Source organism: Passer domesticus, chromosome 13, assembly GCF_036417665.1.
Source record: "Passer domesticus isolate bPasDom1 chromosome 13, bPasDom1.hap1, whole genome shotgun sequence".
Taxonomy (NCBI): Eukaryota; Metazoa; Chordata; class Aves; order Passeriformes; family Passeridae; genus Passer; species Passer domesticus.
In genome coordinates this window covers 18,250,387-18,273,181 of record NC_087486.1, presented here as the reverse complement: position 1 = coordinate 18,273,181, position 22,795 = coordinate 18,250,387, and the positions used below count along the sequence as shown (strand labels likewise).

At 51.2% G+C, this 22,795-nt stretch overlaps 1 long non-coding RNA gene across 4 annotated transcripts; it reads right to left on the bottom strand.

Moving 5' to 3' along the window:
* Positions 1–10,874: 10,874 nt before the first annotated feature.
* LOC135280219 (uncharacterized) lies at positions 10,875–22,773 on the bottom strand. 4 transcript variants are annotated; one of them, XR_010347244.1, is made up of 3 exons: positions 22,179–22,550; positions 21,881–22,039; positions 10,875–14,484 (listed from the first exon to the last, which is right to left on the bottom strand). It is a non-coding gene; the product is annotated as an uncharacterized LOC135280219 (long non-coding RNA). The 4 variants fall into 4 exon arrangements; XR_010347245.1 differs by lacking the exon at positions 10,875–14,484 and adding an exon at positions 22,557–22,773 and having other exon boundaries at positions 21,013–22,039; positions 22,179–22,326; XR_010347243.1 differs by lacking the exon at positions 10,875–14,484 and adding an exon at positions 21,013–21,684.
* Between the last annotated feature and the right edge of the window lie 22 nt (positions 22,774–22,795).

The window sequence follows — 22,795 nt, the reverse complement described above, 5'->3', positions numbered from 1 at the left end:
AGGGCAATTCCCTGCAGATGGGGGTGGCTGCAAAACCCTCACCTGGCTCAGGAACCACCAGCAGGGCCTCGAGAGCAAAGCTATGCCATTGGCATCAGCACCCACTGCTCATTCTGCCTCCAGAGCGTGGCAGCTCCAGCAGATTGTGGCAGATTGTTTGCAATCAGTCAACAAAGAGTGGAGAAAATCCTAAATCTTGAACAATTCTGACACAGCTGAGGAAATTGTGGCATTCTCAGACAACAAGAGGCTCAGTGACTTGAGGATGCTGTGAATTACTGCCTTACTCTGTGCAGAGAAACTGCCTGGCCACCTCCTGCCATCGCCAGGCGATGATTCCTAGTTTTCCTTCTTCAGCACTTGGTGGTGGAAAAGTCCTCATCAGCTTTGAAGCTCTGCTCCACCTGCTTGTTATTGCCCAGTTTCAGGAGCTCCCTGAGCAGGAACAATGTGACCCAGCTCACCCCAAGGAGCTCCAGAGATAATCAGTGCTTTCTACCTGGGTCCTTTTTAGACCTGCATTCCCCAATTCCCCTGAGAGGAGGTTTGGAGGAGGTTTCACAGACCTTGACCCAAGCCCACCCTTTTCAAGCCAAGGTGAGGAACTGGCAGAGCGGGGGACTCAATTGCTCAGAGCCCTGAAGGACATCCTGTGGTCATTGTGCCTCCTCTAAGACATGGATTTAATTTCCAGTGGGCTGGATCCTGATGAATGCTGAGCACTTGCATTTTTTCACAGCAGACAGCCCGATCTACAAGCATTAAATAAGAGTGAACAGTTTTCTTTTTGCCCACTGACGTATAAAATGGGTTTGTGTGAGGATTAGGGAGCAGAGGTGGGAAACATCTTTATCTGCTAATGATCCTGTGAATTATACATGTTTAGTATTCATGCATCTGAAGGAGAGGCAAACATAGCCATTTTATGTGGAATGACCTTTACCAGCAGCCAATACATTTACATTTAATTTAGAATTACAATTACTGGGTCAACTTGGGAGCAAGCGGAACTTAGATTTATAGAGAAGAGACAAAAATTGTTCTTTCTGCCTTCACCAGCAAAACACGGATTTTTCTCTTAAATAACCTCCTCAAACCTGATGTCCAGCAGGGACCTGGAGCATCCCCAATGCATTTGAGCCGCAGCACTTATGTATTTGGGCTGGGTGAAATGTGAGTTTGGTCCACTGCCCATCAGAGCGTGGCTCGGGCTCTGGTCAGCCAGGACCAAGGAGTGTCCATCGCCCACTGCTGCAGCTGGGAGGGAGCCAGAGGCTGCCCCTGAGGGACAGCACCTCCCTTGGGACACTGGAAAATGGCCTTGGCTCTGGGCCAGCCTCCTGGGGTGGGCAGCTGCCTCTCAGCCTGTAAAGGCTGTCCAGGCCCAGCTCCCCTCCTGTGGGTTCACTGAGGGCTTGGCTTGGGCTTGTCACCCTGGCAGGAGGGGACCCAGCAGGGCCTTTCCTCAATGACCCTTCCTGTACATCCAGCCAGGCTTGTCCTGCTCACAGCTTGTTCAGGTAACCACCCTAAAGGGCTCTGAGGTGCCTGTAGAAAAAATAAAAATACTAATACTAAAAAACACTGCATCTTGGCAGGGTATTGCATGTGTTCCTGCCTGTACTGAGCCATGGCTGCTCGTCATCGATGGGGTCTGGTGGCACCAGGGCACCTTTGGGTGTTTGGGAAGGGTTAGGAGGGGTGTCCCCATCACCGTGTCCCACCTCCTGCAGAACTGGGAGGAGCGGCTCTGGCAAAGGGACTCCTGGAGTGCAGGGGGAAAGGAGCCAATGCCCTGTGCCAGGCAACGAGTCAGCACCCCCGGCCCCAAACCAGCAAATTCAGCTGATGTTTAACGTACGCAGGAAGAGCACAAAGCCCAGCACAGCCTGGGAGCCCACGGGACGAACCCCCGCTCATGAAGAGCCCCCTCCTACGCTTCCTGAGCCATCTCCTGTATTTATTCCCAGCCTGCGAGGTGCCAGCAGAGTGTGCCGCCCTGAGCTCAGTAATCACCAAGCTCTGCAGGCATTAAAGAGCGGTTTCCCCTTCCAGCCCCGGTGTGTGCCGCGGATGGAGCGCAGGAGCATCACCGGTACCCAGAGCCCCGCCGTGCCCCGCGGCAGCCGGCACCCTTGTCCGGGCTGGGAACAGCCCTCTGGCATTGCTGCTGTCCCCGGAACCACGCAGCCAGTACAGGGCTACCCAGCCCCACGGCCGGGCCCTGCGCTGGCCATGGCCAGCATCTGCCCTGTGGCCACCAAGGGAAAGTGAGACAGCCCATCATGTCCCTGCTCCCACCATGTCCATGTCCCTGCTCCCACCAGGTCCATGTCCCTGCACCCACCATGTCCCTGCTCCCACCATGTCCCTGCTCCCACCATGTCCCTGTTCCCACCATGTCCCTGTTCCCACCATGTCCCTGCTCCCACAATGTCCCTGCTCCCACCAGGTCCCTGTTCCCACCATGTCCCTGCTCCCAGAAGATGCCCACTGGGGTAGGGAGGGATGAAGGATGGGGATGGTGAGGATGGGCTGGATATCAGCCCCCCAGAACCCCTGACCCTAAGGGCACACCAAGAAAGCTGGTAATGGCTCTGGGCCTGTGGGAAGCCCAGGGTGGGCAGCAGGAGCAGGCACAGCATGCGTGTGCCTGCAGCTGCTGCTGGAAGGGTGGCAAGGCCTGAAGGCACATCGTGGTAAGCAACAGGGTTTTCCTCTACATATAGATTATATAGAAATATAATATTCTTTTTTTCTATAGAAATATATAGATAGACATGTCTATCATTACACATTTCTATAGAAATATATAGATTATATTGAAATATATTGATTATATGGAAATATATCAATTATATAGAAACATATATCCATCTTTAGCTCTTCCCTGGGAGGGTGGGCAGGCCCTGGCACAGGGTGCCCAGAGAAGCTGTAGCTGCCCCTGGATCCCTGGAAATACCCAAGGCCAGGTTGGATGGGGCTTGGAGCACCCTGGGACAGTAGGAGGTGTCCCTGCCATGCCAGGGATGAAACGTGATGAGCTTTAAGTTCCCTTCCAACCCAAACCAGTCCATGATTCTATGATATAGTATTTCTATAATCTAGAAATACATATAAAATACTCTATTTTTCAGTGAGTTTCTGAGCTGGTCTGTGGACTAGTGGTGAATATGCACAGCTCACACCAAGGAGACCCAGCCACTGGCCAGGGCTCCATGAGGGTCCCGGGGAGCTTCCCCTGCATCCCCAGCCCACCTGGCACGTGGCCAGAGCCTTTCATCCTGGCTCCTTCATTCCCAGCACAGCAGGAGAAGCCAGTCCTGAGCCAGAGATAATTGGAAGCCGCATCAGAGCATGAGTCAGGGAGCTGATCCTGGCACAGGCTGCTTCACCATCCTGCCGGACAAAGGCACGCTCCCCTAAATCCATTACTGGAATTTTATTTTCAAGCCTGTCATGCGGTTGAAAAGGTTGTGAAGCTGTTTGGACGTTTCCCTGCAGGGGAATTTAGCTGAAGAGCTGCTTTCTCTAAGGCAGCACCTTCATCTGTGATCAGATCAGTGCTGAGGCTCAAAGTTCATGTCATGTCACCAAAAGCCATCTCACAGGACACATGGAGCACTGCTGACTCTGGTGCCTGCACAGGGCTCTCCTCCATGGGGAAATGGTAGCTGTTCCCACCATGTGCAACCAGCTCCATCCAGGAATCCCCTGGGCACTGCTCTCCCCATCAAATTAAAGCTTGCTTTTGTTCATGTGGGTGCAAGTTCAGAGTCCACCCAGATTCTGGCCCCAAGTTAACATGTGTAAGCACAGCTCCAAAATTCATCTTTTCCATGATGTTTGGAGAGATTTCTCCAAGCAAATGCCCAGCACTCTCCTGAAAAGCCCAGGCACGTGGCTGGCCAGTGCTCTGTGCCTCAGTCCCAAGGCCAGCGTGGGGGCTCTGCTGACTCAGAGCTGTGGACTCCACTCAGGCCATCGAGAGAGGAGCTGCCCTGAGCTGCTCAGGAACAAGGAGTCATTGCAGGAGGCAAGAGGTCTGGGCAGGATCACAGGAGAGGAAATGGCAACCTGGAGCCTGGGATCAGGCATCTGGGCTGGTGACAGGCTTTTCTCCAGCTGAGAGAGAAGGAACTTATCCAGCTCCAGCAGGAGTTGTGGGCATTTGAACAACCTCCCAACGTGTGTCAGACCTGCCAGAATATCACACAGTTCATGGACTGGCCTGGCTGTGGCAGTACCCAAATGAAAAGGCTGATTATGACTCTGGGTCAGTGGCAGTGCTGCTCCCTGCCTCAGGTGGAGGCTCAGAGCTCCTGGAAAGCCACAGTGGGGTCTGAAAACCTCTTGTAGAGCCCAAAGTCCCACTCCAGGCACCCAGAGAGGTGACAAGCTGGTCGGTCTCTGCCTGGCAGGGACAGTAATTTACCTGGGGGCAAACATGGGCCGGGAGCTGGTGGCTTTCCCACCACTGTGCATCACACACTGCTCAGGGGAGCAAGCCTCTTCCAGGTCCACTTCTGGGCTTCTCCCACCCAAGCATGAGCCAGCCCAGCAGAACCCATCTCCTTCCTCGTGGCAGGGACAGGGACAGCAGGAAAACAACACAGATCCATTTAAAAGCATTTAAAGCCTGAGCTAAGCCCCAAACTATCCATTTCCTTAAACAGACTGCTTGGAAGAGCTCCAGCTGGGCCATTAGCTCAGGTAGGTTCTCCACCATCCAGCCACGTCACTTTTCTGCTTCATAAAAAGAAATACATTAAAATACGTATTTGCTCCTGAAATTGGCTTCAGCAGCACTGAGCATCCCTGGAGTGATAAGTTTCACTCCACACACCCAGCTGCTTTCTGTGAAAAAGCTTATTTTGAGTTAAGATAATAAACTGGGCAGGGTTTGGTTAACCCTTGCATCCCACAGTGTGGCTGGCACCAGCAGCAGAGGGAACATCCTGAGTGTATCCAGTCCTGGCTTGGCTGTGAGGATGCCCCCACTGAAGCCACATGCTCTTCTACCTAAAAAGATTTCTTCAGTCACAGAGACAGACACAGCCAAGCTAAAAAAGACCCAGGTGAGGTGAGATCCAGCCTTTGCTGCACGCTGCTCTGCCTGAGGGCCACAGGGACTGGCCCTAAGTGAAGGGTGCAGGACAGAATCATTCTGTGCTGGGGTTTGCACTGCTCTGCGGAGCCCAAGGTATTGATCTCCTCCTGGACTGCCCCGTGGCACTCAGCATTGCTCTCTGAGGTGCTTCTCAAACAGCCCATCCATTTTCCCAGCTCCCTGGCCATGTCCCAAGGTTTTTTCATCTCTGTTTCTCATCTGAGACATTGAGGCAGGGTGAGGACAGCCACTCGTTTCCTACAGCCCATTGGAGCCGCGTGAGGATGTGGGACTTTCAGAGGCCCCGGGGTGCAAAGCAGAGCTCCAGCTCTTGCTGGACCTGCTTGCCGGGCTCCAGGGTCATTTTCACCCCACTGAGGGAAGATGCAGAGCTGGGAGCCACTGGTATCTTGCTGAGCCAGCAAAATAAATGGCAGCTCCTGACTGGCACTGCCAGGGCTGCCATGGACAAGGCTCTCCCAGGGGCGATGTGGGGCTGGTGGATTCACTGTGACCCTGGATGGGAGGAGGTCTGCAGCCAGGGCTGAGGTGCAGCTCCTCCTCCACCTCCTTGATGGTCATCCATGAAACAGGGCCTCACCTCACCCTGCTGAGGACCCAGGGACAGGGAGCATCACCCAGGGCATCACCTTGTCACTGAGGGCACCGAGAGCATCACTTGGGGCACAGCAAGAGGAATGATAGCTCTGGGTCCTACACAGTGTTTGTGCACATGGGGACTGTGCACAGAGCAGCCTGGGCTGCAGGAGCAGCTTTCTCCTCTCCCACTGCCCCATGCAGCAGCTGTACCAGTCCCTGAACCTCTGTGAGGACCCTGCATGCCCTGGAGCAGGTTTTGCTGGGATGGATCTCCCCAGGGCTGTAGCAGGGTGGGCATGAGGCTTCTGGGTGCTGCTCCCTCCAGTTTGTGCATTGAGCTGGGAGCACCTCACAGAGCTGCGGGGATTTCCAGGAGAGACAGCTTCACCAAGCCTGGCATCATTTCAGCACAGTTCAAATAAGTGGCAGGGATCTTCCAGGGAGCCTGGGAAGCGTAAGAGATGCTCATCGGCCCAGCAGGGCTGAGATCTGATAAAGGTGAGGCTCAGACTGATAAAGCCCAAGTTAACTGCCCAAAAGATGTGATTAGTGACTGACTGTGGGCAGGCAAAGAGCCCAGCTCCCAGCAGAAATAATCTGCTTATAAGGGGAGTGTCACTACCATTTCCAGTTCCCCGAGAGCAGCTGGATAGTCAAAGGAGAGTCACTCTGGCAGGGCTGATTTTGGCCCAGTGCCTTAGTTGGGAAGAGAGGTGTCTGCTCTGGAGGGTGGCTGCAGTGTCCCCTTGCTCTGCTCTGGCTCCCACCCTGCCCTGTCTGCTGGAGAGGAACCAGCAAGAGCCCATTCCCAACAAAATGATAGCCCAGGGAGCAGTGACTCATGCTGGGGATGACTCATGAAATCACACTGAGCCACAGCTTTTTCTGGCTTGGGGACAGAGGCAAAGGCCATCTCTGCCCTTGGAGGGGCTAGTGGCTGTTCCCAGTGTAGTACCCTGGGACAGCCTTTCCCAGGCTGGGCACCGATTCTGCCCTCTCTAGCAGGGATGCCCAAAACTGAGCTTCCCTTCTCATCGTGGTTATGAGATGAGCATTTTCCATAGAAAATTACTTTTAAGGGTGTAAGTAACATGGCCAACATGACAGGGGTGGTTGCAAGTGTTTATGACAATTTCTAGGCCATTGAGGCAGGCAGCTGGCACAGAGCATCCCCTTCTCTATAGCCCAGGTGCTGGAATGACAGACAGATCCTTTCAGTGGAGGAAACATGGGTGATTAAATGTCCTTCTCCTCCAAATCGAGGAGGACATAGATTTCTGCTGTTGGTGGAAAGGAATAGGAGACAAAGCAAGATGAAACATCCAGGCCCCCATGCAGCTGTGGGAATCCTGAGGGCTGCTTGGCTCAGCCCATGGAGGCTGTCCCCAACCTCTGTGTGGTGACACAACCAGACACAGTGACGTGGAAGGACACCAGGTGAAAGGCACACCCAGCTGCAGCAGCACCCTCCAGTACAGCTGTGTGCCACCACAGCCATCGCTGAAGGCTCTCTGCAGCCAAGCCCCAGCCTGCAAAAACAGTGATGAAGCTATGAGGGGTTTCTCACTTTGTGGCAGATTTTCCCAGCCCTTTTCCAGAAGAGACTTAATTGCCCATTTAAAAATATCATTTACAACCAAGAAACTCTTCACCTTGACTCTGGGCATGAATTTTCCCTCCTGCTTGGCTCAGCCCACTGAGCACCCAGGGTTATTTCATGGCCTCTCCTGGTGGCACTGTGAATAATTTGCTTCCAAGGCCATGACGGACAGGCTTCATGTGAGCTTTTCCTCCACTTCCCTTTGTGTAATGGATCATCTTCCAGAAATGTGGAGAGCAATGATGAATTCCTGGCAGGACAGAGGGATTAGTCTGGGGGAGACTGTAATGAAGCCGTTGAGGAGCTTCCTGAACAGAGAAGCTGCAGCTGCACTGGAGAATAACAAGAGCATCCACTTGTTCAGAAGAGGTGTTAAGATCTTTTGCCCTGTGTTTAGTCTGAGAGCTGCACTGTGGATTAAGCAAAGACATTTGCACCTTTAATTTAATAAGGGCATATCTGGGCATCTGACTCTCCTTCATTATTAAATACCAGGCTCTTATTAGAAGCCAAAAAAGGAAAAGTGGTATTTTTTCTTCTATTTTAGCATTTATTTCCTTCTCTCCTGGGTACTCCTCCTGCTCTGATATCCGGGTTTTCTGGAGGACACATGATGGAACATCTTCATCCAGTGCCACCAAAGGACCATAATGCAAGAGACTCCTCTTTCACAAATGGCAAATTTATAATTTTGCCACAAAATTCATCACAAAATCACCCATTTCCCCTAAAAGACTTTGACACCTTGTGAAAGAAAAGCCAAGCTTGTTCAGAAGCAGCTCCCATTGCCAGGGTACGTCCCAGGGGGGCCAGGAGGAGTTTGCAGACCCCAGCCAGCAGGGACAGTTCTCCTCATGCTTATCCCAAAACTGCACCACTCTTTTGCTGGCTGCTCTCTTCGTTACATTTTGCTTTGAGCTGGAAGCAGCTTCTGTTGTGACACCTGAAGCCACAGCCCAACTCGGTGGGACGTGGCCAGGCTGCTCAGCCCACGTCCCCAGCCACCCACGGGGCTGGTGCCACCGTCCCCTCCTGTGCAGCAGCCCCGTGAAAAGCGCTGGGCCAGCGTTGCTATTCAGTGCTGCCTATTTATATCCCGAGAGGGAGATGAGGACCAGCCGTGCAGCTGAGCCAGCCCCTGCATGCGGGGGATATTTTTAAGCTCTGGTTTTGAAGAGGTTGGTAATGAACTCACAGCTTTGCTCAGCAGCAGCTGCACCCACTCCTGCCCTGGCCTCTGCCCCTTCTCCGGGGTCAGGACCCAGCCCGGCCTGGGGGATGCTCCAGGGGAGCTGTGTTAGTGCTGGGCTCTGAGCAGGGGGGTCAGGGCACAGCTCGGCTCTGGCACAGCCCTGCTGGCTGCAAACCCAGAGCCTGGCACAGCGCTGGGCTCTCTGAGCTGGGTTTATCCTCCCGACAGCCCAAGAGGTTACAGACAGCAATTACAGCCCACTGCTAATTGTACACACATTACCGGCTGCCATTTGGGCACAGTAAGCAGGACAGAGGAGCCCTTTGGCCAGCAGGTCCCACAGCTCTGCTGTGACAACTCTCCCATTGCAGATCCTGCTGGTCCCTGCTTCCTGCCCAGCTTCTGGGCCAGGATGGCCTTGGGGATTACTGTCCCCTTTGGGGGACGTCCATTGCCCTTGGGAACATCCCAGCTGTGCTGGCTCCTTCCCAAAGAGCTGTCCTGTGCTGTCCTAGCTGAGGGTCCTCACTGGGAGAGGGAGGGAAGGGGATGCTGAGTGTCTGCAAGTCTGAACCCATCCCTCACACTTGGGAAACTTCCCAGAGAGGAATGGGACAGGGAACAGCCCCCCCAAACCTGCTGCCTCGTGTCCCCAAGCTTTTGTACATCCACAGTCTGGGGCTAATTCAGCTGGAACTGAGAAAAGAGAAAAACTCCTGCTGGTCCCAGCTTGGGCAGGGTCCTGACAGGGAGCGAGCTGGGAGCCCTGTTTGGGGCCATGCTGGCAGAGCAAGAGGAGGACCCACCAAAGCAGAGCCTTGCTGCCCAGCCAGACACTTTGCCACCTGTGTGATCTGTTTCTATTTTCCTGACTTTTTTCTTTGAAGCCAGGTGGGTCTGAGCCTCTGGGCCGGGGAATAGCTGGGGGCTGCTGCAGCTCTTCTCTCTCCATTACCTTTCTTATTGAGCTGTCTCTCACACTGCTCACGGCAGCAAACCATGCTACAGGCGTATTAAGGATTCTCCATGCAAAACTGATAAGCTGAAGCCTCATTATTATCCCGCCAAGTGATTATCTTTCCTTGATGAAGCCTCATATTTGCCCAATTTCAGATGGAAACCTTTCCCTTTTCAATTTGAGACTAATTCATTTCTTGACTCCTGGTTACAGTGCAAGATATCACAAACACTCCCTGGCTCTGATTTATATCGTTAAGAATCATTTACTTGCAATTAAAATGAGCCTTCAGGGCTTTTGCAAACAAGGCGGATTAGCCAACGGTAAAACATTTGCTTTTTGTAAACAGCAGCTTCAGGCTATGTAACAGTCTGGGAGGGGAGGGAAGCAGCCCGAGCTGCCCCAGGGCTGTGGGTGGAGGAGAACCAGAGGGGACCTTTCCAATTTCCCCTGAATCCATCAGAAATCCCCTGGGGTGCTGGGTGCATCCCCAGGCTCAGCTCCATGCACGACGGTGTCCCCAGCACCCTCAGCATCCCCATCTCCCAGCTCTTTCCCTCCTGCTTAGGGAAATCTTTTGGGTGATGGAGCTCTCCCTGCACCTCTCGGGGCTCGTTCCCCACTGCTTTGAGCCCCAGAAAGGGTCTGGATGAGTCTCCATGTGCAGACCCCGGGATTCAGGACCTGAATGCTGCAGCACAAGCCCCCAGTGGAGATGTCACCTAGCAGCGCACTCATTGTTAAGATAATTAACAATAGGATCATATAATTGGCAAACTCTCCTACTCTTACAGCTGTTCCAGGCTCTGAGCAACAAGACAAACAACCCTCTTAAAACATTAACTTGGCCAAATCCTGGGCATTGAGGATGGAAAGAGTCCAAATCCCAGCATGGAGAGCAGCACACTGGGCATTTCCAGGAGCTAATGAGGAACTGAGGCAGTTTCAGGGAGGTGCTGGGCAGCTTCTTCGTCTCCATCCGCTGGGTACCCAAGGGTCTGGCATCAGCTGGTGGGGGATGTCAGAGCTCAACCACTTGGAGAGCACCCAAAAAGAGGGTCTTGAACCACCGAGTGTAAATATAGCACAAACCAAATGCTAGGCTCCTTAGAAAGCATCATCCCTGCTAAAAACTGGGGATAAACCATGGCAAGACACCACTCTGCTGGTGGGTGGGGCTCTTGCCCTGATTTCTTGGGAGGTGGGCACCGAGGAGCTCTCATCCCTCCTGAGTCCTCTCGCTTCCCTTGAAGGAGGCAACCTGGAACAGACACAGAAGCCTCAGGGAAAGTGTCCTGGGCAGCAGGGTTAGCACATAACCTCAGTGAGCTGAAGGCACTGCTCCAAAGGCAGCTCTTGCCTCCTGAAGACCTCTGAGTAGGACACAAATTCCCTCAAGTTATCAGCTGTGGCTCCCTCTGATTACATGGAGAATTTATTGGGTGACTGGATAATTTGAACCTATAGAGTTATTAATTATGACCTTAATCTGATCATCGCTTTGTTCCATTTTTAATTAGCTTAGTAAAACTGTAGTCATTTAACTTGGTAATATACTTGCTTAAGTGCACGTCTGATTGCATATCCTTTTTATATCCATCAGAAGCACTTGGGACTGCTTCACTCCATCTAACTGCAACCTGGGGCATGAACTCTGAGCAAACCTCAAGTTATATGAAGTTTACAAGTGAGCTGCTCTGCTCCTGAGTGGGCTGAGTGCTCCCCTGTAACTGTGTTAGAGCTGGCAGCAGGAGGAGGGTGTGGATAAAGTGCCCCAGTGCCAGGCAAAAAATGGGAATTTGAACTCCAGGGGCTGTGCAGTCAACACTCAGCTGTTTTGTGGTCAGCACACGGGGCAGCAGGAGGTTTTGGAGAGCACAAAGGCAGGTGTTTCAGAGCTCCTGCCCGGAGGGGGCTCTGCCTGCACTCTGTGCCTGCCTGCAGGCAGATGGACGGCTTGGAGTGACCTGCTCTCAGCGATCTTAGTGGTGCTCACAGAAAGTTTTCATCCTTGGAAGGGATAAAAGTGAAGCGGAGGGTGTGGGGCTGGGCAGTCAGAACTGTCTGTCAGACCTGCCAGCACTGAGACATCCCCAGCTGCACCAGCTAGCTGGCCAGCAGGGCTCAGGTTTTGTAGCCTTTGGTGCTGACATCTGAGGACTCACTTATGGTCCAGAGACTGAGATTCCCCTGGTCTGGGATCTTGCTGCATTCCCAGCACTTCTGGGTTACACAAGGCAAATAATTTCTTTGGTTTTCCCATCTGTAAGTAGGGGATAATGGTGTTGGCTGCCACTGTCCTTTGCGAGCCATGGATTTGAAGTGCTCTCACTAGAAGGTCTTTACTATTGCTTTTCCCAACCTCCCTACTGCCAGACTTCCACAGGATTTTGGATAGCTTCTGCAAAGGTATGGAGGTACTGTTGGAATCTGCCTGTCCTAAACATATGTGCTGCTGCTCTGCACCACGAGGTAGTACCTGTTGCACCATTCCCAGGGATCAGCTACAGTGTCAGAGGAGGTGCTGGGGGGGAAAGTGGGGAAAGTGTGGCACAGATGGGATTTTTATTCAGAATATCAGCACGAGGAAGTGGCAGAAGTTCACTGCACAGCCGTGTTTCTCCCTCCTGATCCTGTTGCTGGTCCTTGCACAAGCACCTGTCCCTGGCTCTGGCTCAGGGGTCCCAAAATGACATTGCAATCACACCTTCACTGGGCAGAAGTGCCAGCACTGGCAGGCATGAGGGTGTTAATGAAACAGAACCACTGCCCTGCTATGTTTTCTACCTTTTCCCACTTTATTACTTAATTCACAGCAGGATAGTTCCACATCCATCCTCACGGGATTGGATGTAATCAGAACTACATTTAATCACCTGTCTCATTAATCCCTAACATTCTGTGTGCCAGCCTCAGTAACGGGGCTGTGCAGGAAGGTAGTGCTGAGGTGGGAAGGAATTAAACAGCTTTATCCTAATTGGAAGCCAAGCCACCAGTTCCTCAGCAGTCAAATGCTGTAACTTTTACTGGTTTTGCTGCATGATGTGGCCCAAAGTCTCCCGTGCAAGAAGGAACAGAGGCCTCAGAGACAGGTGATGCTCCCATGGACAGGCCAAGGCTTGTCTCAGAGCTTGAGCAAAAGGGCCTTCATGCAGGTCCTCTTATGGTACCTTTGCCCTTAACCCCTGTGTGAGAAATGACTGCTCACTTTTTAAAATTTTATTAAACTTTAACAAAAACTACAACAAAAGGACTAAACAAGGAAAAATTACAGCGCTGAGAGCCCTCATGACTACCAGCCACATGTTCATCTTCAAAATGGATGCTCCCCCTTTTATACCTCTAGCCCCTCCTAAAGTCCAGAGCTGGAGATCACTTTCTTACACCTTGGTTGGAGGTCAGGTGTTGCCATAGGAACGAGCCAACCCTCCCAAATACCCTGAGTACCAAGGCCACCCGGTGACAACAATGCAAGGGAGAGCACACACTGCAGTAACATAATTCTACATCTACCAAAAACATACACATAATGTTCACCCCTTAATTGTGACAGCAGCTATTGGAGTGTACCAATATTAGTGACGGGACTGCCTTGGTCTGTCGGGCCTCGGCTGCTGAGCCAAACAGCGGCACCTGTGCTCCTTCCTCCCCAGAGATGCTGTTCGGTACCTGCGGTCACAGCTGGGCACGTGGGGACAAGTCCGGGCATGTCCTGAACTCCAGAGCTTGGGGCTGGAGCTTGCTGTTGAGGGGGTCACTCCTCAGGCCTCCCTGAGCTGGAGAAACCCTTAAGGCGAGGTGAAGAAAGGAGCTGGTGCTGATGGAGAGTTTTTAATCCAGAGTTTTATTTTGGTGGCACGGCCTCTGAATCTTGCAATAACTCCACTAAACTCTCCCACCAGAACGCTCCAGCAGAACACCCGACCCCGTGCTCTGCTTGCCCTTTTACCTGGGGACAGGGGCAGGGGAGGGAACACAGGGAGCACCAACCAGGCACAGGGGGAGGGGGTCTCAGGTGAGAGGGACACCTGGGTGGGCCAATGGCCCCCCAGGGGGTGGAGAGCATCCTTTGAACCTGCCAATCACTCGATGCTCCTCTTGGAATGTCTGGGTTGACAGACAGTGCCCAGCAGGGGTCAAGGGTGGGGAAAGGGAAGGGTGATTGACACTCACCTGGGGAAGGAAATTTCAGGGAGAAACCAGGGGAAACTGAGGTAAGTCATGACATCACACCGCAACAAGCCACCATCTCATTGCTCATCTCTAACGCCTGGGAGATGTTGGCACCTGGCTGGTGATCCAGATGGTGACCAGCTGCAAGTTATCAGGGGTTGTTTCCTTCAGATTGGAAGTGTCCTCTACCCCTGGACAATACAAGTGACAGGACCAGTTCCTGCTTGCTACAGGACAAGGGGTGGCTCCAGGTCCTCTGGCCAGGGCTGCAGGGGGGAAGGATGTGGCTGCAGAGCATTGCCATGGATACAGGCACTTTCCTCATCATCCCTGAGGTTTTTAAGCATTGCTCAGTGCAATGCACCACAAAGCAGCTGAGCGCAAGGCACTAGGATTTCAGAGCCCTCCTGACACCCCTGTTCTCCAGGACAGGGAGAATGAAGTCTGTTCCCCAGGAGGGAGCAGGGAGAAGAGGTGGTTGTCCTCTCCTAGATAAAATCACACAAATACTTAATTTGGCTCCAAACCATCCCTCCACCTCATTCTCCCCATGCTCCTGCCTGTCTATGAGCACTGGGCACCAGTGAGGATTTCAATAAGGGAGAAAGGCTCTACAGAGCTGTAATGATTCAATTCCATTCTAAAGTCATGGAAAATTCTTCCAATCCCCATCCAGAAGCCATGTGACATTTGATGTCTTTACATCCTCTGGCCTCTGATTTTTGCTTTCCTTTTCCTCTCCTCTTGCTGCTCCTCCCACCATATATGACTGCAGGTTTTGGTGTGTTCCTTCACCAGGCAGGGACCTGCAGTGCCCACTCCTCATGGCAGGCCCTTGGCAAGCAGCAGCTCTGCCAAAACACAGGGAGAGAAAAACAAAAGCAAGTTTAGGCAGACAGTCCTCCTCTGGAGGAACTCACACAGGTTCCCTCCTAAAAAGCTGTTAATTCTCCAAAGCACCCCTTCCACACAGGTGGGTCTACAAACCTTGTCCCTTCCCCTGGTCTGCCAGGACAAGGCTGTACTTAAGGAAGCACCCACTCCACCTAATTTGGGATAATTAACACCCAGGCATGAAAGCAACAGTTGGGACACCTCAGGCTTGTCATGATTTGGGTTTGACCATGTCCCTGAGTGAACTGGCTCTGCTTTGGGGCACTGGCACACTGCTTTCAGGCACTTCTTGCTCCTTGTTCCTCATCCCCCTGTCCAGATCTCATGACTCTCAGGCATTGTGCAAGCAGTGGGTGATGGGGACCAGCACGTTCTGCTCCAGCACGACAAATGAGGTTATTTTTTTCCCCCAGCATTTCAGCTATAAATAATTGAGCATTTTAAAACTCCATTTCTGCCACGAGACTCTGGAGGAAAGGGTTCAGATCTGGTATACAGATATATTTTTAAGCAGTGAGAGATTGATTTGTACTGCTCCTGCCTGGCTGACACCTGCATTTGGAAAGGCTCAGCCTGCTCCTACAAAGAGGAAAAATTGCTGGCTCCTGAGCAGCCCTGCTGCAATACCTGTGCTTGAGTAGACAGAGGTGTTCCAGCAGCGGCCCTTGGGAGAGGCTGCCCTGGAGCAGCTGCAGGATTGTCTGCCCAGGGCATCCCACAGCAGAGGAAATGGCAGGGTGGCCACAGCCGGGGTGGGGAGGGAGCCCTCTGCAGGGCCCTGCCCATGGGAATGGGCTCATGTGCCCCAGGAATGGGCCCACACCCCCGTGGTGGGCACGGAGCAGCCCCACACACAGTCCAGGGTTTTTCTGTGTATTACGTGGCTCGTTTCCAGGGAGGAATAACAGCTCAGAGCCTCAAGGCCTTTTAACTGGCTCTTCCTGTTATTGCTTTCTGAAAATTACAATAGTGGGAGTTTTATGTTCCTTCTCCTTTTTTCTTAATTCCATCCTTTCAGTGAGTTACAATTGCTTAAGTGGAGCTTTCCCTGATGCAATGTCAGAGTAAACTGTGTGGCAGAATTACAGCCAGCTGAATTAGCACTGTGTTTTGTGCTGCTCTCGAGCATGTGCAACAATTATTAATTTTCCAGTGCCTGCGTGGGTAGAGTGAAATCCTTCCACCAGCTCCCAATTCTCCATTTCTCTCCATGCTGTGGATAGTACCAAGATCTGTCCAAGGTGCAGCATGAGCTCTTGGGGTGACCTGAAGTGCCTGACATAGTGTCTGCAGTGCCTTACCCACAGCAATGTCACCTATGGATACTGCCAACAAGCTGGAGAGCAGAAATAGGCTAAAATTGCCCATACATTCCCAGAAAGATCTAGAATTACCTTCCTTCTTTTTATCTAATGTGGCCATATATACAAGATGAGTGAGAACCTTTATTTCTGGGAAGCCAAGTCTCTCTGTTCTGCCCACACCTTAAAACCACATAAATAAGCTAAGGCAGCTCCTCATCCCCAAACAAGAATTTCCTTGAATTTGCTTAAACCATTGGACAGAGTGGGTTAAGCAGAGAAAGGACAGGAGAAGACACATTTTTATTCTTGAAAGAGAAAGCCAGGGCAAGGCTACCGCTCTCCTCATTGTTACCCACAGGCAGGCTGAAAGCATCCTGACAGAGAGGTGAGGTGGAGTTTCACATTTCTGCCTCTGTGTCAAGTGTGCAGAAATAAATCCTCTGGAGAGCTGAGGGCGATTGCTCAGAGGCCTGGGAAAGCCCCAGACACACAGTGTAGGAGACATCACTGAACCCAGCAGGATACTTCATAAGTCAGAGTTCTCTCTTCCACCTTCACACAAGAAAGAGCAGAGATCAGCAGAAAAAAGTTGCTGGGTGTGATGTTCCTGCTCTTGCTACAGTACCACAGGAGGTGGGATTTTATCCTGGTTAAAAGGGATCCTGGTGAAAGGATTTATTCACATCTTGTTAGAAAATGCTGCCCCATCCTTCCCCTGCCCCAGGGTACAGACACATAGAGTGGCCACTAGTCCATGTGGACAAGCTCAAAGATGGGGAAGAAAAGTGTTTTTCCTTGATGACTTTCCTCCCAGTAATCTCAGCTGCTATTTGTAGGGGCAGCAGATACTACAGCCTCAGACAAAAGTCTGCTTTTTAAGCAATGATGTCCCTTTTTATAATAAAGGCTGCCAACTCCCAGAAGTGATAGCTCACAAACAATCAGGGAGAGGACAACCCTGATTCAAGAGGAATGCTCTTTGAGGTGCTGTGCAGAATAGATCATGCACTGTACAGCAACAAATCAAATTTAGGGAGAAAGAATTTGGAAACAAATTACCAGCAAGATATTTCAAGCTGACAGCAATTTGGAGCAACTTAGGTCTGTCTGGTAAGAACTGTATTCCTTTTATTTCCCTATCAATAGCAGCTACCTTATAAGATTGGTTTCTTGTTGATAATTTTGTCTGGAACAGAAAATCCTGAGTACACTTAAGTTGATAACTCTCTCTTTGATCACATTTCAGTAGCAATGCTTTTCACCTTGATGACAGAATTTCTCCCTTTGGATGAAGTTTCCATGCCTAAAAAGCCACGTGGATGTGGGCTTTCCAGGCTCAAGGAGCTCTGGTGCACTGCAGACAGTGCTTGGACTTGGGGCTGGGAATGGCAGGGAGATGAGCTTGGGGCAGGAGCTGCAGGGATTGGAGCATCTGCTCTGCCTCAGTTTCCCTAATCCTTCAACAGTATAGAAACTGCTTGTAGGTATTGTCTTTATGGGAAAGGGATAATTAATAACTGACACTTCCTCGGAGATGCTGAAATGAGAAGGATTACGGGTGTTTCTCCACACAGCTTTGCGTGCCTGGAGGAGCAGCAGGGAGCTCTGCATGGCATGTGTGAGTTCAGGGCTTCCCACAGGGAACACCAGGAATGGTGCAGCCACAGGCTCCGTGTGCCCCCACTCACCTGGCAAAGGGGGCGGTGCAGCTCAGGTGCCACGGGGCACGCTGGGGTGGAGGGGCAGTCGGGACTGATCCCACCCTGCACACACACAATGTGTTTGTCCAGCGCTGGGGACTCATCTCGTGCTGACAGCGGTGCTCAATGTGTTAATTACGGAGGGCGGTCATTAATGTCCATCAGCAGGCGGGGAGGGGACGGGACTCGCAGGGAGGAATGTGTTGGGGGTAGACTGGAATGCAGCAGTGCTGACATGCCCGGAGCAGGAGAGACATAAAAAGAGTGCACTAGCCTGTAATTTCCCTGCAATTTCTCCTCGGGAAGTAATGAAAGTTTATGACTGGTCGTGGCAATGCCCGTGTCTCTCTTCCAGAAAGAGGTAGATAAAAATAGTTTAGAATCACACTGAGAAAAAGAGAAATTTGACATTCCTTTGAAAACTCTTTGTGGTCAAGTGCTCCCAGCCCATTCTGGCCAAGTCCTTAGTAAGAGGGATGCCAGCTGTGGCTGACAGTCCTTTCGGTTGCCCTCATGCAAGCCAGGCCCTGCTCATCTGCTGAGCAGACTGATTGGACTTGTTTAGAAATAAAAATGCAGGGATTTGTGCTGGTCCAGCAAAGCCCTGGCTCCCCTCGGGGGCTGTATCAACCTTGGGTCAGGAGGGCTTTTTCCTCCTGGTTTTCTCCATTGCCCCACTTGCTCCTTGGGGCTGGTTTTGACCTTGCTGAAGCCTTACACGATCCTGCTGAGCTTTCAGGGAACATGCGAGGGTTCGGTGTTCCGGATGCAGGGTAAGGTGCTGTCAGCGTGGGATTTGTTTCCTCCACTGACTTCTACTTTGTGTCTAACATTTGGGAACAAATTATCAGGAGGCAGGAAAGCCTCAATCCAATGATGGTACAAATCCATAGTTTAGGTGGTGACCCTTTAACACCCCAAATTAAAATCACCCAGTACTTGTTCTGCACTGCATACCCCCGGGATTACAAAAGCAATTGACAATGTTATTTACTCAAGCAGTGCCTTAGAAACTAAAATCTTTTTGTCTGTTCTCCACAGAGATGAAAAACTCTGTGACGTAACAGAGGCTGCATTTAAAATTAAGAACCTTTTTCCCCTGTGCCCTTGGCTAAGCTCTCACAGTCCCACCTCTACAGGAACCACATTTCTATGGTGCTGTACACTCCTTAGTCTTTACAGCATTTTCGGATCTTTCCAGATGGAAAATGCCATAGAAATGTAAAATCTTATTAATTAAAGGCTGAAATAGATGCAGTGTGTGGAGGTCAGTGACTCATGCAGGAGGATTCTCAGGCTTCTGCTATGCATTGCCTCGGGGCGCTTTTTTGAATGTTCCCTTCTCCGGGGCTATGACAGTTTATTACACAAAGGCTGTGCAAACCTGGAGGTGAATGCAAACTACTGGGCTAGGAACAGCAGCCAGTGAACCCAGTTCATGCTGAGCCTTTTGGGATGGCATAATTGCCCCTCATTACAGTTTCTGCCTGTTTATTTCAGGCAGCACAGGCATGTGCTGTAGTGTGTATGCAGGGGGATGCTGCTCCATGCCACAGCCCCTCTGCTCCTGGCCATGCTGGCACTATAGATTGCTTCTTTTTTTCTGGAGGGCCCAGGAGCATTTAATAGTGCTGGAAGAGAGTGTTTCACTCAGGATCCAGTGGCTTCTTAACTAGGAACCAGGGCATGTTTCTAGCAGACAGTTTTCCTTGGGGAGGGTGGCAGTGATGGGGAGCACAGCCCTGGCACCAGGAGCATGGTGGTGGCTGTGCTGTAGCTCCCAGAGAACCCGTGCTGACCCCAGAGGCACTGCAGCATCAACTAGGTCTGATCCTGTGCTGCCAGCGGCGCCAGGGAGCCCCAGTGTAGCTGCAGGTGTGCTGGTAAATCCCTTCTCCTCCTGACTGAGGCTTATTTCACCAAGGCGGGTGTCATAGTCACAGCTGAGGCTGTGTACCTGCAGTGCCCCCAGAAGCAGCACCTACCAGCATTTCCAGAGTCCACTGCATTCCCCCAGGACACTAGAATTTGATTTCTGGCTGTACACATGCTCATTCCTAGCTGGATATTGCGAGACAATCTTAGTTCTTTATGTGTCTGAGCCCTGAAAAGGAATGGTGATGCCTCCCAGCTGCATAGACCTCTGAGATGAGCACTGGAGAGCCCCCAGGAGCTGGTGCCAGACTCTCATTCTGTCACTTTGCTACATTGCTGACTTCATCAGAGCCCCCCTTCTCAAGGGAGGCTGCATTTTGGGGTGACCCCTACAGCAAAGCTCATGGGCTGCGAGTCCGTGCTCTGCTCCTGCCCTTTGCTGGCAGCCCTGGTCCCCTCGGGTTTGTAACCCCCTGGTTGTTTGAGGAAACAAGTCACACAGCTGGTGGCACAGCACGGCTGCCCTGGGGCTGTCCCCACCCCTCAGCATATCAGCCTGCAGAGAGCCTCAACCACTGCTAGTTCAACCTGGAGATTCCTTTAGAGTATTTGGAGTTTTTCCTCTCTTGGTTCCTGCTGCCCATTCAGCCCCTCCAGCAGGACCTTCAGCTTGCCATTACAATATTCTTTATCTTTTCCTCATTCTTTTATTTCCTTCATTCTCTCATCCCTCTCAATCCCCTCACCACCTCCTGCCCCAGCAGTCCTGTCTTTGAGAGGTGCAATACTTACTTCTGACAAATAACAAAACAAAACCACTTAAAAAATTCCCTCAAAACAAAATACAAAACCACAGAGACCAAACAAACATTTTGAAATGGAGCACAAATGGATGCATGAAGCAACACTCCCCTTCAGCAACATGGTTACAAAAATAGAAAATCCAGCTCCAGGTGAGGCATATTATTTAGACGCCATGTTCACTGGGACTGGCAGACAGTGGAGCTCTAGCAGGTGCTACATAAACAAGCCCCTTCCTACACACACGCGGCCCAGGATTTACAGGAAAATGCAGCTCCCCTGCGGTGGCTACACCCACACGGCATCTCCAGGTGGCCCTGGCCAGGGATTGCCCTTGTGCACACACCGAGGAGCAGGGCCAGGCTGCCAGGAGCGCGCAGCCGCCAGCCCCGCAGCACCTTGGATCGTCCTTACCGCCTGAGACCGGCAGCCTTTGTTGATTCTACACAAAAAACCACCCCGGTGTCGGTGCAGCCACCTCGCCTCTCTCCCTGTCCTCTCCCCTGGCTTACCCTGCGTTTTCACCCAGTGAAAAAGGGCAAGAAAAACATTTTAAAAAACACCGGGAAAATGGGATTACAAAACCACAAACACTGTTACAGGAAGATTTGAGGTCAAGCAGCAGACTTGCAACTCATTTCAGAAAATGCATTAGATTTCAAGCTGCCAATGACATGGATTGGATGGGAGGTGTGAGCTACTGTTGCTGGGTGCCTGTCTGAACTCCCCCTGCATTTTAGTCTTGTTGACAGAGCCCAGTGCTGTGATTCAGAGAGAGCTGTTAATTAAGAGACAAAGTCCAATCTCAAGCTAGCTGGCTCTATTTTTACATAATTTTATGTTTTGTTTGCTGAGCCTTTTAACTCGCTCCACGAACCAACAGAGCTGGCAGCTGATCTCCTACTTTTCCCTTGACTTTTCAGTGGTGCAGTGCAGAACATGTGATTCTCTACAACTCCAGGCCTTCTACTTTTGAATCTGTAGGTTTAAAAAGGACTTTTTTTTAAAATCTGACATTTTGTCCTGAAAGGATGTGAGGCACACAGAACTGCCGAATGTGGAAGGCACCACAGGAGGCCAAGACATGATATTAAAACGAGTAATGAAAGAAAGCAAGCTATTGAAGTGTAAACTCCATTTTTACTGAGAGTAGGCTACAGACAGAAATGAGTAGTTTGGATCCCTGGTGCAATTGACACCAAATATTAATGGTTTGCTATAAGCAGGAAATACAACAAAGTTTAAAAAATCTGTTTTCCATGTCTTTCCATAGGAGAGTCTGTTTGTTAAGGCACTGAGGAACTGCATATTTTTTTTAATAACCTGTATCTCAGTTTCATAATTACAGATCTCACATTCTTTAGACTAATTTCACTCACTGACAAGGCTGGGCTCTTGATCCCTATTTTCTTACTGGATTATAAAACAACAGTAGTTTGCTTACTTCCTTGTCTTGGATCCCTTTCTTGGATTAAATCTGCAGGAAGGAAAAATGCAATCTAATTCCCTGCAGGACACAGTGTTCCTGCAGGAAAGGCTTGTAGGAATATGGCAAACACAGCCCTGCAAATCCCATTGAACCAGGATCTGGAGGAAAGTCACAGTCCTGACCACAGTGTGGTCACCTGCGCTGTGCCACTAACCTCGGGCCACCCCTTCACTCAGTTACATACCTTGAATAAATCTTCCTTGTAGGTTACTCAATCTCTCTATTTTTTGCTTAATAACAAAGAATGGAGTGGCTACATTCAGGTATCAGAACTGCTGGCAAATGAGTCACGAAATGTATTCAATTTATCCAGTGTCTTCACAATCCAGTATAAGTGTAAGTTCTGTGGAGAGATTTGTATTAAAAACCATCTCAAAACACAGCACAGAAAGTCCCAGAGTAATTTGTTGCAGGGTAAAATATCACTCTCTCTCGCAACAGGCTCACTGAGACTTTTCAAAGAAAACTTTGAAACGAATTACCGTATAAAGACAAGTTTCTCCACCTGCAGACCTGCCTCTGCAGGTCAGGGTTGGGTTCCCAAATCCTTCCCTCTTCTTAGAGGGGTTCCTGTGGCCCTGCTTGTACCCCGGGATCTCCTCTCACCTGTAGTCTCGTTATTAGAGGCATCTGGATGAAAACAAGGCTTTTCCTAAAAGCAGCAGCTCTCAGGAGGGTGAAAATATCTGGGTTTTCAAAACAAAACACCAATTCACAAACCCAGGGGGAGCCCACCTATAACTTTCCCTCTGTTTCCTTCAAACCCCTGCATCTATCACTCCCCCTCTCTGCAAAGAGCCTCGGTTAGCTGCGCTTAGGAGGACAAGGCCAGATTTTAAGGTCGAATTTGTTGATTCTACCTCAAAAGTGGCATCCTAAGAGCCTGGGCTGGGGCCGGCCGGTGGAGGGCTGTGAAGGGAGACTGCCCATCGGCGCAGGGAGCGAGGGCCCGAGGGGAACAGGGAGCTGTGCCAGGCTCCGCTGCGGAGCTGGGCGGTTTTAGGGTGCCCTGCCGGGGTGAGAGGACCCCCCGTCCTGCCCGGGTGAGGGGCTCCGGGGTGAGGGGCTCCGGTCGTGCCCCGTCCCCGCCGTCCCTCAC